This window comes from Mus caroli, chromosome 3, assembly GCF_900094665.2.
Source record: "Mus caroli chromosome 3, CAROLI_EIJ_v1.1, whole genome shotgun sequence".
Lineage (NCBI taxonomy): Eukaryota > Metazoa > Chordata > Mammalia > Rodentia > Muridae > Mus > Mus caroli.
The window spans coordinates 75,344,384-75,349,425 of NC_034572.1; positions in this window are offsets into that span (position 1 = coordinate 75,344,384).

Genomic DNA, 5,042 nt, shown 5'->3' on the forward strand with positions numbered 1-5,042 from the left:
AGAGACAGAGACAAAGACAGAGACAATAAACGGTAAGGGAACATCTGGAAAGGGGGCTAGCAGCCTCAGTCTGGAAACAAGGCCCCAGGCTCTGGGTCTTGAAGAAATAGGCCACTTTTCTCATGCCTTGTTCAAATTACTGTTGAAAGGATTTTAGAATAGACTAATATCCTGTTGAAATGTTGTTCAAAGTCATTGTTCAAAAATTACAGTTTTTATAGCTCTATAGTAGAGCATTTGCCTAGCATGTTTGATACTCTAGGTTTTGATCCCTACAACCTCAATAAACAAGCAAGGAAGCAAATAAGCAAGCAAATGAATAAATCCATTATTTGAATGTAATTTCTTACATAGGAAAACATGTTTCAAACTTTTGGTTTTTATTAAGTTGTACAAAACAAAAAGAAAGACTATCAAATTTTAAAGGAATTAAAACTCCATTTCAGATAAGCCTATAGGAACACCTGGGCCACGTTGATCACACTTCAGAGGTCCCAGGAAAGATACGGTTGTAACTCTCCTTGCATTGTTATCTTCTGGGACCTAGATCCTTTCATTGTAGAAGTAAATAGTTGGAATGCAAACCACACTGACACCGTCACTGGCTGCTTCGATGAAGAGTAAGTGTGAAAAGATAATGAGACAGGCCTGATATATGTGAGGACAAAGAAAGAGTGATTCAAGGATTCTATCTCAGAATACCCATTAGGAAGAGGCGCTTCGGGGTCAGACAAACTGACTCATTTCTCAACCACTTTATTTTCTTGCTGCCAGACACATTTTTCCCCTTGCAAAGATGCTGTCTCCATATATGCACTTGGGACAATACGATTTTTGCAGATTTTTTCTTTTAAGACTTTGACTTATGGAGTCAAAGGAAATGAAATTAGTAAAACTACCCTGCTTTGCAAAGAAGCTGTTACTTTAGGGCATCCACTTGGGTTAGTTATCTAACAAGACTTAATAAGATGAATCAACTTAGAGGAAAAGGAGAGGCAACACAGAACAGAGAGGTAGGAAGGACTTGTGAGAGTTCACTGACGAGGTAGACAATAGGTAGGTCCAGCGTGGAGGTGTGAATGGAACAAAGAAAATCTTCTTGCCTTTTTCAGTTTCCTTCACTTAATGCTAATGTGGTGGTTTGACTGAGAAAGATATGTGTGACAGGGTAATTAATAAAGGGCACAGTTTTGCTTTGACTCACAGTTCTGGGAGTTCCAGCATGGCACCAGTTTAGCTCAGTATCTGTGAATGCTTCACAGCACAACAGAGAAAAGGTGAGAGATGTGAAAGAGACAGTGTGGCAGGAAAGGAAGACAGAAATTGAACCATGGAAGCCAAAACCACTCCCAATAGCCTGGCTCTCTCAGAAACCAACCCGGTCCCTGCACAGCAGTATCTTCATAAGGAAAGACATGAATCCTCCTTGATGGCCCTGCCACCTTTTTAGAGGCTCTGTAGCCTCCCATCATAGTTACAGTATGGATCAAGCCCTACATGTGATCTGGGCGGTGGGGGGTGGGAAGGAGACAACCATACTCATCCATGGCAAGGTATAAATGAGATCATAGCCAGCTTCTGGAAGCACTTATAACTCAGACTGAAATGTCTGAGGTAGTCAGATCATGCTTGGAGTTTCTGGTCAGGAAAATGCATTCTGCTGCTCAAAAGAATGTGTTCTGTCTAGAAATGACTTGTCCTTGTAGAACTCTCTAGCCACTTTATTCAAAGGCAGAATATTAAGATGTATTATTAGGAGAATCATATTCTAACATTTTACATTGTTCTAATTGCTTCATGCTTTTCAGTCACTAGGCAATGGAAAGTGATGTGCCAGGAAAATGTTAATGAAGTTAATGAAGGCTTTTGAGGAGAGAGAGAGAGAGAGAGAGAGAGAGAGAGAGAGAGAGAGAGAGAGAGAGAGAGAAAGAGAGAGAGAGAGGTGGGGGGAAGGTAGATTGATCAGAAGTGTCAAAGCTTTGTTAGAGTTTTATTCGGGAATGTGTGGAGATGTATCTCATGTGTGATTTGGTAATAGTTTAGCAACTCAGGGAAGGAAGTGGAAAAAGCTTCTGCAAGCCACACATCTTATCCAGCAGCTGCCACCCTACCTGAGCCACCCAGCTTTCATGAGGCTAGGTTGAGAGTAGAGTGTGACTTATTACTCACTGCTGAATCCAGAGCAGGGCTCACACTCATGTGAAGCACAACTAGTCTTGAATTTATCAACTATGGCCTTGCACAGGGGCCAGTATAAATTTAGATATATTATCTAAGATGAGAATAAAAGGAAGATGTGTAACAGGTAGATGATGGATACGATGGTTGTCTTATGTGACACTGAATAAGAATAGTGATAGTCACGTATACCTGTAAGTTGCACCATCCTATGAAGCAAAAGAAAGAAAGTTAGACCAGACTCCTTTCCAGATGAGGGGGTGTTGGGTAAGAGAGTAATTTTTTTAAATAATCAAAGTTACTATCTGGAGATCTAGATTCTGATTACTGCAAACATTCCAAGCTTGATTAAGGGACAAGACATATGATTTTTTAATTCCTACTATGAGAAGTGACTGATAAAAAATTGCTCCTCTATCTTCCTGCTATACAACTTTCCATGGGAGGGTAAATATTACACATGATTATTTGTTTATTTTTCTATGACCTTATTTTTTTAAGAATATGATATTCACTGTACTGTGCTAGGTATGAGAAATGCAATCACAAGCTGAAGTTTCTGGGCAGAAAGTTTATTTTTATTCTGGGTGAACTGAGGTGTTGAGAAGATCTGTATATGAAAGTGAAAAAAGCCATAAATATAAGAGCAAAATAAATGCTGTATAAAGTGCTATGGAATGTCAACAATTCAGTGAACCCATTGGAGCTAAGGTTACAGGAGTGAGTGGCAGCACTGAGAGAAACTTCCAGAAAGGGACCAATACAGTGTATGAACAGAAATGTTAAGGAAGGCACAGAGCTTATTAAAATTTCAAGGGGAGAATAATTTTAGATTCTAGGGATTGAGGTGTTATATCATTCAAAACGCTTTGAGCTGTGAGTAATTAAATGACTAAATGGAGCTTAAAAATAAGGAACTTTTTTTTTTCACATGACAAGCAATGAGATGTAAGATATGCCCAGGATTAGTTAACCCAGCTGTTTCAGTTTATTGTGGTCCAGACAGATCTTTTTGACCTTTTATTTTGCTTTATTCAAGACATTCTGTATCCACTAAATTGATTTATTTACTCTTTGGGGTAAGGAGTCACCTTGCCTAAATACATGTCTCCAGGAGACACGGGTGATAAAATGTGAGGTGGGTTGGAGTGGTAAAGTTGCACACTCCATTGGGGACTGAAGTATGAACCAAGCTCAAAACGCATCCTTGTTGAATCAGTGCTGTAGGATTGAGAAGATGTTAATAGGAGGTGCTCTTTAAAATCTCAACAGCAGCCAGGTCATATCACCCATTTAAATTTTATCTTCCACGATAACAGCAGTTGGTGGGTTTCAACAGTCAATGGAGTGATGAAATTTAATTCTCATGAAGATATTATGGCAAACTAAAGATTGTGCTCTGAAGTGGACAAGGTTAGAAGCCTAGATATAGTTCAGAAGGAGTTACAGAGCTGCTGATAAAAGCAGGAACTGGAGCAATGGGATAGGCCTTTTGAATGGACTCATGTTAGACTTGGTGGGAGATTTCATGATTAACTCCCTCGCATAGGCAGTAGGCTGAACGATAATATGCCATGGCAAGAAATACAGTGACAAAGTGGCTTGTAAGGAAAGATGGGTTTGGGGATTTGTTGAAGCCAAGAAGCAAACACACAGTCAGGGGGTGGACATTTTCTGGAACCAGGTTTGGACTATGTATCAATTTGTCATCGGTGGCTATCACAACTGTGTTGATTGATGGTTCTAGTACTTATTTGAAGCTGAACTTAATTTTAAATACTTAATTTTGAAGGCACGGTTTCTCACTATTCATGGTTGATTAATCCTTTATTTGGTCTTGAAATTTTATGGATTTTGTTGAAGTAAAATCATGTTGTTGGTATGATAACTAATAAAATGCCTCATGACACAATGGCACCCTGAACTTGTATTAATCACATTAGAAACACACACATTTGGAAAAGAACAGTGCATGTGGCTTCCCACGTCATCATTCAGCCTATTGTATATGGAGCCAAAGACCATTTGAAACACTCCATGGACCCAGGACTCCTGACATCCACCATGGGACAACTTTTTGCTTGATTGATCAACTATTACATCATACAAAGAAAACCATGAAAATCTTAAAAATTCACATAACTATCTCCTATCTATCCACTGACAGGCCGTATAAATTTCAAAATCTTATCAAGTTTAAAATGTGTGATGGAAGGTATTTGATCGTCCATGGAAGACTGTTCTGTCCATTTGTGAATCTCTGAGAGCTAGCCAATGGTGCAATGCTCTAACACTGGTGAAAAGACTTCACTTCGTGTGGATTTCCATAATCAAAGCTCTTCCTGAAGACTGGGGCTCTTTCCATTACAGGTCACATCTCTCTTACAGTAACTATGTGCATGTTTTAGAATTTAGCCATTCCTGGGCTCAATGCTGTGGTGATTTGGATGTGGTTACTAGAGCAATGGGATAGGCCTTTTGAACTGACTCATGGTAGACTTGGTGGGAGATTTCATGATTAACTCCCTCGAATAGGCAGTAGGCCATGGCAGGAAATACAGTGACAAAGTGACTTGTACTGAAAGGTACAAATATCCAATATCCAAAGGTTCTCATACTGAAACGTGGGGTCAGTTGATAAAAACTTAAAAGCCTCTCAAACTATGAACTAAGCCCGAAATATAAGATACAATTTGCAAAACACATGAAACTGAAGAAGAACGAAGACCAAAGTGTGGACACTTTGCCCCTTCTTAGAATTGGAAATAATCACCCATGGAAGGAGTTACAGAGACAAAGTTTGGAGCTGAGACAAAAGGATGGACCATCTAGAGACTGCCATATCCAGGGATCCATCCCATAAT